At 41.8% G+C, this 10,803-nt stretch overlaps 1 pseudogene; it reads left to right on the top strand.

Annotated features, from left to right (window-relative positions):
- The first annotated feature begins 391 nt into the window (after window positions 1–391).
- On the top strand, window positions 392–7,717 carry LOC115668709 (receptor-like protein EIX2; annotated as a pseudogene).
- The last annotated feature ends 3,086 nt before the right edge of the window (window positions 7,718–10,803 follow it).

The following is a 10,803-nucleotide window of genomic DNA, read 5'->3' as shown; positions in this document are numbered from 1 at the left end:
TACCCAACTTAGTTTACCCAGTTTTTATCATGATAGCAAAAAGGGGAGGAAAAAAGGGGAACACATGAAAATCTGAGAGTGTTGCCTCCGTATCATGACTTCCGCATTTCATGGTCCCATATTACCGAAGTGGAGTGCTTCTTGGAATTTGATGTCTTGACCATCTGACGGGCATAGCAAGGCAAGACCTGGAATTTTTCAGACGCTTAAGGTGACCGGCGATCAGAGAAAAACACTTTGCAAAGATGTCGATGTCCTCTTTTTCTTTTTTCTTTTTGTGAATCAATACGAAGATCCGTGTAACTAAAAGAAAGAAAATTATAACTTCCTTAATGGAAGTGTTTCTTTTGGCCTATTTAAACAGAAGTTCTCAGATTCATTTGAATCAACAATGGCTTCCTACTTCTGCACTAGCTTCGTGCCCACACTCTTGTGTGCACTCTTTGTCATTCAAGCCTTGGAATTCAGTTATTCCAAAGCCTTAACAAATGTAAGCTGCATTGACACTGAGGGGGAAGCTCTTTTGAAGATCAAGCAGCATCTTACGGATCCTTCAAGACGTCTGTGGTCGTGGACCGGCGAGGGTTGTTGCGAGTGGGAAGGTGTCGAATGCAGCAAGGAGACTGGTCACGTGTCGAAGCTCGATCTTCGTAATCCTTGTGATGGCTTAGAGAATTGCAGCCTGGGAGGTAAGATACATCCTGCTCTAAATGAACTGAAGCATTTGAAGTATCTAGATCTCAGCTTCAACAGTTTTTCAACCCAAAAAATCCCAAGGTTCTTACCATCTCTTCAAAAACTTGAGTATCTCAACCTCTCATCCGCGGGCTTCCATGGTGATATTTCCAATCAACTTGGTAACCTTTCCAGCTTACGGTACTTGGATCTTAATAGTGAGTGGAGTGAACTGTCTTTACAAACAGTGAACCTCCGATAGCTATCGACATTCTCTAACTTGAAGTACTTGGATCTGTCTAATGTCCGCCTTCTTAACCCCAAAGAATGGTTAAGTTCTACCAACATGCTTTCCTCCCTAAAGTTTTTAATATTGAGTGAATGTTATTTGGAAGATGAATCAGCCTCTGTACATGTCAATTTCACTTCTCTTAGATTCCTTGATCTCGGTTACAATTTCATGTATTCATCTATTCCTCCTCTGTTTCGAAACTTCCGCAAACTTGAGCATCTTGATTTAAGTTATAATAATCTCCAAGGCATATTCCCCATTGTCGTCCTTGAAAATAGTCGGCTTAGGTTCCTTGATGTCCATTTAAATTTTGAGCTGGAAGGTGAACTTTTGAAAAACTTGAGCATTTTCTGCAATCTACAAATACTAAGCTTGAGTAATAACAAATTTAGTGGGGAGATTTTCGACACCAAAGATGGTGCTTTGATGTGTGGACAAAGAAACCTAAAGATTATTGCGGTTTCAAGTAACAATTTCAGTGGCCACCTAACCAATCAATTTGGGAATTTCAAAGATCTCGAATTCCTTGATCTTTCACATAACTCAATTTCAGGTCCTATTCCTGCTACTGTGGATTAGCTGTCATCTCTAAGAACGTTGCGCCTCTATACTAACAAATTGAGCGGGAACATTCCAAAAAGTATTGGGCGACTATCCAATCTAGAGTTGATAGACATTTTCGATAATCAATTGGATGGAATCGTCAGCGAACTTCACTTTGCAAATCTCACAAGCTTGACTTGGCTGTTCTTTGCTTTGAACGAGCTTGTTATAAATATTAGCGCATCTTGGGTTCCTCTTTCCAAAATTCAAATTGTTGACATGTCAAGTTGCAAAGTGGGACCGAAATTCCCGAACTGGCTTCGAACACAGAGGAACATTATGTGGCTGCAAATGTCAAATGTTGGCATCTCAGATGAAGTTCCCCATTGGCTACCTGATGTTTTATCTAATATTAATGTGTTAAATCTCTCGGGCAATATGCCCAGAGGCAACATATCCGGAATTTTCGGAAAAAAGATGCCACAATTGTGGAGGGTGTCACTTTCTGCAAATAACCTCAGCGGTGGTATTCCAAATTCATTATGCATGTCGGATGAATTGTCTTTTCTTGATCTCTCTAAGAGCCAATTCTATGGGAGACTTCTGCGATGTTGGAGGAAGTCGCGAGCAAATTTGGAATGGATTTCATTGGGAGACAAGTTAAATGGTCAGGTTCCGAGCTCTCTATGCCGTTTGGAAAGATTACGATTACTAGGCCTACATGGAAATGGCTTGAACGGAGTGCTTCCAAATGTTTACTAAACCTAGATCTGGTAATTAGACCTGTTAAACGGGTGGGTCGGGTCGGGTTTGGGTCGGGTCATAAATGGTCCGACCCAAATTGACCCATTAACCCGTTTATGACCCATTTATTCATAGTGTAAATATCTTGACTCATACCCGACCCGACCCATACCCAATCCATACCCGACTCGACCCATATTGCTAAAATACTTTTATATTTAACATAATCTATGAATACTTGTTTCTTATGATTTTTTTTTAAAAATTATACTGCTAAAACATTTTATGCAATACAAAGCTAGTGAAAAAATTTTATAATTTTTTTTAAAATTGAGGTTCTATTTGTTTTACGAAAAATGCGACATTTCTAAAAAATATTTTCCATAAAGTCATTATCCAAGAAAATAAAAAAATTAATATTTTTTTATTTTTTAAATTGAATTTTTAATTATTTTTTATTTTATTTTTATTTTTTTCTTTTTCCTTTATTTTTGGTCGGTCGCCGGCCACGGCGGCCGGCGACCGACCACAGGCGAGGCTCCAGCCTCGCCGATCTGGCGAGACTCGAGCTTGCCGGCCTCAGGCGAGCTCGACCTCGCCGGATCTGGCGAGGTGGAGCCTCGCCCGAGGTCGGCGAGGCTCGAGCTCGCTAGCCTCGGGCGAGGTCGAGTTCGCCCGAGACCGGCGAGGTCGAGCTCGCCCGAGACCGGCGAGCTCGAGTCTCGCCAGATCGGCGAGGCTGGAGCCTCGCCGAGATCGGGCAAGCCTCGAGGTCGCCAGAATCGGGCGAGCTCGAGGCTCGCCAGATCGGCGAGGCTCGAGCCTCGCCCGAGGCCGGCGAGCTCGAGCTTCGCCGGCCTCCGGCGAGGTCGTCCCGCCCCGGTGGCCGGTCGCCGTGGCCAACCACCGGTCAGAATAAAAAAAAAGAAAAAGAAAGAAGAGAAAAGAAAAAATAAAAAATAAAAGAAAAAGAGAAAAAAAAATAATTAAATTTCGATTTTTTTTAAACATTTTTGTAAAGAGGGAGAGAGTGTGTGGATGGATCTAGTAGGTGGGTTGGATATGGGTTCCAAACTCAACCCATTTAGACCCATTTATCTTTAAGCTTTAAAATTTAAAACCCATTTAAGGTTGACTCTTTAAAATTAAAGTGACCCATATATGACCCATATATGACCCATTTATTTTTAAATGGGTCATATATGGGTTTAAGACCCATTTTGACACCTCTACTGGTAATCATGGATCTCAGTGACAATCAATTCATTGGTAGAGTACCTCCATTTGGACGACACTTTCGATCATTTTTTATAATCGATCTTGAGAGAAATTACTTCACCGGGGACATTCCTTTGCCGATTTGCCATCTTGCTAATCTCCAGTATTTAAGCTTAGCACATAACAACCTCTTTGGAGGCATTCCTCATTGTTTCAACAACTTCTCGCGGATGGGGGCCGATTCCACTTTGAATATCATGTCCACGCCGGGGTTTCCTATAATGGTTAATATAAAAGGAATAAGCCTAGAATTCACCAACACGCTCCCATATTTATATTCCATTAACCTCTCAAGCAACGTGTTAGATGGACAAATACCGGAAGGGTTAACTGGGCTTGCTCAACTTCAGAATTTGAACCTCTCTCAAAATATGTTGATCGGAAAAATCCCTTCAGATATTGGCAACTTGAGATATTTAGAATCAATCGATCTATCCAATAACAAGCTATCGGGTGAAATCCCTCCTAGCATATCCAAATTAGACTTTCTAAGTTGTTTGGATCTTTCCTTCAACAATTTATCCAATCGTGTTCCGTCGGGCAATCATCTAAACACTCTGGGTGATCAATCTATGTATCGCGGCAACACTGGACTTTGTGGAGCTCGCCTTTTGAAAGTTTGTCCCGGAGATGAGCAAAATGATAGGGACAGACAAGATGGTCACAATTCGAGTAAAGATGAGTCTAATGAAGGCGATTCCGTTTTTGTTTGGTTTTACTCAGGTTTGGGACCAGGATTCACAATGGCATTCTTGGGATTTTGTGGCATACTACTTTTCAAGCAATCTTGGAGGATCTCCTATTTTCAAATGGTGGATAGGATTATTGAAAAATTGTCGATCGCGAGGATGATTACCATGCTTTGGTTCAAGAGTGCTTTTCAATTCCAACTACGCAAATAAGCAAATAAGAGGTTATTAAGTAAGCCAAATCATCCCCCCTCTCTCTCTCATGATTCATATTTTCTTTTCCTCATACTCATTTAATTTGTTGATAGATGTTGCTAATTGTTTCTAGCATTTTTCCTCACATTTGTGAGCTGCAGGTAACACCCTGCATGAAGTACAGAACTTGTCCAATTCCGGAGACATGCATCCCTGCAACTGCTAGGAAACTAATAGGTCCTTTCTTCACAATGGAAGATTGCTATTGAAGTTTCAAGTGATAAAGATTTTGTGCTCATTATTCTCCAGCATCTCTCTTTCTTTCCATTTGGTAATAAAAAAAATTTCTTGCTTTTGTCCAAGAAAATGTATATGTTATATGCAAAATGAGCCTGACTATGTGAGCCAAAGTCCAACGAGTCTACCATTCTGGTAGGGTAAAAATTGGAACAATGTTTCATGCTGGTAAAATGTGAAAAGCATGATAACTAGCCAAACATGTTAGCAATAAAATTTTGATCGGCAACTTGTTCAATTGACAACACGTTACGAAGCTACTAGCACATTTTCAGAAGTACCAACAGTTACTATATTGTCTTAAATTGCTTATTTCGATAATTTACTAACATCATTTACAAAATGACAATCTATTTCTATGTGTTTGGTACGTTCATGAATTGGATTTGGTTCAATATGTAAAACTGCCTGATTTATCACTAAACATTTTTGTATCAGGCAACGTTTTAATCCCCCGATTCCTTGAATATATACGCTAGCCACTGGTGATTGTTTCTTACTTCTCCATGAGATGACACTTTCTTCGATGAATATAGAATATCCGGTAATTGGTCTTCTTGTATTTGGATATGACGCCCTATCCGAATCATAATAAACTTCTAATTTTAAATCACTATTTGATAATAGAAAAATTCATCGACCGGTAGTAAATTTTAAAAATCTTAACGCTCTTAATGTTGCTTTCAAACGTTCCTTTTTTGGATTTCCCATAAATTGACTCAGAGTGTTCACGGAGAAAGTCATGTCTAGCCGAGTAATTATTGAACATAAGACTCTACCCACCAATCTTCTATAGTGGATGGTGCATCCTCATTTGACATGGGAATTGTCTCACCACAAATGCTAAGTTTAGTATTTTGCCTAGATTGCCAAAGTCATGGCTCTAATTCAAGTTGAATAGTTCTACTGACCAAATAATAGTTGAGATTAAACTTGTCACGCCCCGTACCTGTCGCGACCTAAAATTTCTCTCAGGCTAATGGATTGTTAAGACTAAGCCTAACTCGGGCCCTCCCAAGCCCTACCAATTCGCAACTTAGAGTTTAAGTTTTTAACATGCAAAAGCTTTCATGCTTGGAGTCGCCACTAATCAATTTATGGTAGGTTGATTAGAAACCTAAATAAAACATAGGGAGATATGTTTTATTCCTACGAACCAGAGATTCTAAGCTCGGGGACTTGATTACGCTAGATCTGGTCTAACGCCCTTTCGGTACCTTTTCTTTTCAAAAATGTTTCGGCAGGCAGTTTGGATCCATTTCAACTTAGTTACTAACATGTGAGGTGTTCATGCGAGTGCGCAAACCACCAATTTAACACCCAGAAAGCATTAAATAAATTGCGAGTTTGGAAGAATTACTTACCTGGAAGCAACGTAAGCATCTGCATTGTTAGCTAGAAAATCACATTGACACCCTAATATGATTTCTAATTAACAAGCAATTCACTCAATTTCTTTTTTTGGATTTTCACTTATTTAAATGAAATCTAGCCTATATGCAATGACATGCGAAAATGACATGCGATTAATGTAACCTAGCATGCAAACTATATGTCGTGCGACGACGTGACCTATTTCTAATGACAGGACGAATGATTATTTTTGGTATTTTCTCAATTTAAATTCTGAATAATAAAAATGCCTAAATTAACATGCAAACTATGATGACTTAATCTACCCTAGCATGATTTCTTTTTAGGATTTTTGTTAAAATTCGAAATAATAAAATAACCTGAATAATCTATTAAGATTAGAATATTACTTAATTTAAACTAGGAAATAGATCATCTCAAGTCCTAATTTAAATTAAATAACTACTTTATCTTCTAGATATATTTAGGATTCCTAGACATGCAAAAACTCTAATTCAAATCTAATTAATATTTTTTGAATTTTCTGTTTATTTGAAAAAGGAAAGCAATTAAATAAACAAGGATAGCAACCACATTCAAAACGTCCACGCGATCCGCCATATTTGTTTCAAACTCGGATTAGGCACAAAAATCAAACTATCGGTCATATCTATAGGGTTATAGATATCGACGGAAAGCCGATTATTCAAATTTGGAAAGCGGATAAAAATCATTATCGTACCCAAGTGGTTATGGATAGGATAATAATTTTCCGTATCGCCGCGTATCGAACCTTAGAGATAAGGTCGGATAGTCGTCCAGATACGTTGCTAAATTAGGAATGATTCCTAATTTTAGGTGTTTTCGAATATTGCGGATATCGCAAAATTATCCTAAGATATATAGCTATCCACCAAAGAATATCCACGAAATATTCAAACACCGAAAACTTAGGAAATTAAATATTTCAGAAAATATTCGGATAATGATCTTACTTAATTTGCGGATATCTTCTAAATTCGAACCCGGTTTTGGATTGAGGCTTGCGGATCGCAGAACGCGTTGTGGCCAACGACGGCGGACCGGCGGTGACAACGGCGGCGGTTCGACGGGGAGCGGCTCAGCTCGTGGTGGTGGTGTGTCGGACAAGCACGTCGGGGATGCGCGAACTTCACCACGTTGGTATGGCTTCACGGATCACCAATGTCGCCATCCTCCTCCCGTGAAGAAGTGCATGCGATGATGATGCCAGATGTGTCATCCAGAGAGCACACTTGTGCATGCGATAGCTTTTTGCATGAATCTTGGTGGATGTCAGAAAGAAAAAATGTGAATTGGACCAACACTTGACTTTTCTGGACTTGGTGGTGACTGGGAACCCACTAATGCTTCACTGCAGAGACACCACCGAGAATCAGTTAGAGGGTACAGCAACGTTATCGTCGATGGAAGCAAGGACGGCAGTTCACGGCCACAGGCCTGGCCGGGAGCAGAGGGCGCGGCAACGGACAGCAAGAGGAGCTACGGCAAGGGCGGCAGCAGCACGGGCGGTGACTCGACGATCAGCAAGGCGACCACAAAAGGGTGCAGGGACTTGATGAAATCGCTCGGGAGTGCTGTGGCTTCAGAATTGCTGGTGTTCGCAGGATGAGCTGGACGTGTCGTGGACGACCAGCAACGATGGCAGGAGGAAACCTGGAACGGAGGGACTGATTCCTGTGCGACGTTGGAGCTGTTCTTCGCATTGATCTCTCAGTTTTTCTTTTCTTTTCTTTTTCGTTGAACGAGTAGTGGAGAGACGCAATCAACAGGTAGCGTCTCTGTGGCTTCTGCAAAGGGAGAGATATTTTTATGGTTTGTGCACCACCTATTGTGGCAGTGAAGGACCTTGCTTTTGTCGAACTTGTCTGCAAGTGGATGTTTGACAATTTGGTCAAACTGCGCTCGCCAGTATGAATACAAGCATCACCACTTCATCCATCTTCAATCTCCGAGGGTGCTACCACCTCTCTCAGCTTTCGCTCACGATTTCTCTCTTGAAGCCGTGTCTCTCTCTCTCTCACTTTGCTCTTACTCTCGCTCTCTCTAGGAATTCTGATCTCTAAAAATTATGAGAGCCCCCTAAAATCCTGATCTAATGATGTATATATAACACTAATCTAGGTCAATTAGATGGGCTCTCTAGTCCTAATGGGCTTAGGCTTGGGCTTAGATTTTAATTTAATTTAAATGGGCTGAATTAATTAAGGATAATGGGCTGAATTAAGCTCAAATTAAAACAACCGAGCCCGTTTGACTTGTAATTCCCGGCCCTTGCCTTCCGAGCGAGCCGAGTCCCATTCGATGAAATTTAAGCTCGTTCGTCACTGCCGGTCCGATGCAAAATGCAATTAATCTAAAATGAATTTAAACTATATGTTATGCAACCTAAATATTTTTGTTTAGGGGTTAAAAATTTAATCCCTAATTTTCTATTCAAATTACGACTAAATAGTCGCTAAAATTTAGGTGTCAACAGTACCCCACGAAGCGTGAGCATCCCACCTGCGGTCGATAAGTTGGCTGCGACGTCCCAGGAAGTGTTGCCGACCCACACTCAACAGAGATCAAGCACAAGCGGAAGCATAAAATCAACAAACCCAGACAATTACAATATGAGCCAAGGATAGCCATCCAAAATACAACGATCAAAGCAGAAAATATGTACATACTTATATTACTATTTTAAAACTCTTTTTACAGTGTTCACGACAACCAAAAAGGAAACACCAACAGCTGGGAATAACCCAAACAGTCACTTCTCCGTTCTGCTCCATTCCCACCGAGGTGCATGCTCGACGACTGCTGGATAAAATGCGATATTCCCAAAAAGAGGTGGTGACCTCAGCATCCTACTGCTGGGGGTCTGAAAATGTTTCGGTTTACACAACCGTGAGACGAATCTCAGTGAGTTCAACCCCTAAACCTAGGCTAGGCTAGCATGCAATCTCCTGACCGGAAACAAACATTTAAAATCATAACACAACCATAATCATACAATTCTCTGACCCTGCAGGTTAGACAGTTCAATATGTAATAATCACGGGACATACGTGGCACACATTATCACACGTACGCCAATCACATGCTCATACACCGAGTCTCACACACTCGCATGCTATTCAATGCATGTTTATGCATGCAAATGTCATTGACATGTCATGCACATTTCTTTGGTCCACTGGCCCACACTGGCACACTTGCCCAATTAATTATTATTACGACTCGAGTCATCAATTTTTCATGGCCCGGTGCGTCTAGCCTGCTTCAAAGTGCATGAGGCGCAACACTGTTCTCCTTGCGAACCAGAGCCTGCTTCAAAGTGCATGAGGATGGTCGCCTTCCGGACGTACCGGGCATCGTCCTGCTTCAAAGTGCATGAGGACGGTATTGTGACATTCCGAAATTTCCACCAATTGGAATTTATTGAATAATTGAGTTTTATGAGATGTGCTCGCGGTAAATTCTCGCCCGGAACTGATCATTCCTGGGGATGCTAACCATTAGGGAAAGGCTATTAGGGGGAATTAAATTCACGCGGCTAAAGGAAATTCGATCGTGAATGGATTTCGACTATTAAATCGCGTAAGTGATATTTTGAGCCACTGTTGGCCGATCCAAGGATAGTTAGGGGTCAGTTCGCCACTGTCCTAGTAGTAAATCGCGGGTGATTCCGTTGGACCACGAAACGACTTGACGAATGATTCCGAAATTATACCGAACGATCGTACCCCTCGGATCAAGTGATTGATCTTCGCGATTTTTATGACAACCGAGATCGTCACGCACCGAACGGACTTGCACGTGACTCGATTCAGTATTAGTCATGAGTTGATTCTACGAATTTCCCCAGCAAGCCGCCCGTTAGCTCGAGAAATGCTCGAGTTGCGTTTAATAGAATTTAATTATTGAAATTTTGCCCAGATTGGACACCGGAAAATTAGGAAGTCACGACGGAACGCCAGGACGACGTTGCACGTGACACGTGTGAATTTTTGGTGCGCTCAAATCCTTTGGAAAAATTTGATTTGGGCAAGAAACGGAAAATTGGACCATTTTACCCTTGAGAATCACAAAAGGGTTAGTTTTGAGGGCAAGGGGTATTTTGGTCATTTTGTTGTTTGGTCCAACTACACTATTTAAGTCAAAATTGGTCTTCCTTCCCCATTCGGTCTCTCCCCTTTTTGCCGTGAAGAACACCCCTTTCCCCTTTTATTTTTTTCTCCTTGGCCGTGAGTTCTTCCTTGGCCATTCTCTCCACGGCCGGCGCCGCCGTTCGCCGCCACCACACCGGACCACCCTCAAGCCACCGTCCACGCCGCCGTACGCCACCATCACCCCCTCCCGCCGTCCCTTTCTCTCTCTATTTCCCTCTCTCTCTCTCTTGGCCGTGAGGCCCTTGGCCATGCTCAAGCCACGCCATCACCGTCCAAGCCGATCGCCGCCACCCGGAAGTTGAACGTTGTCGCCGTCGTCCCCGATTAAGTGCCGCCGCTTTTCATTCTAGCCGAGAAAGCCTAGAACGCGGTAAGTCGTCCTCTAATCCCGATTTAGGAAATTGGGTATCGCCGGATAATTGAATTTTTGGGGTTGAAATCGGAGTTGTTTGGGCGAGAAACGTTGGGGTTTTAGGTTGGGAATGTATGGCGGGCCTTAAGGAATTAATTTGGAATTTTTGGAGGACGATTTGAGGGAATT

The sequence above is a fragment of the Syzygium oleosum genome, unplaced genomic scaffold (genome assembly GCF_021117445.2).
Source record: "Syzygium oleosum isolate NSW1041296 unplaced genomic scaffold, Sole_v2.1 Sole_v2.02, whole genome shotgun sequence".
Classification (NCBI taxonomy): Eukaryota; Viridiplantae; Streptophyta; class Magnoliopsida; order Myrtales; family Myrtaceae; genus Syzygium; species Syzygium oleosum.
The sequence above is the reverse complement of the archived record's forward strand: the minus strand, read 5'-3'. Positions and strand labels throughout refer to the sequence as shown.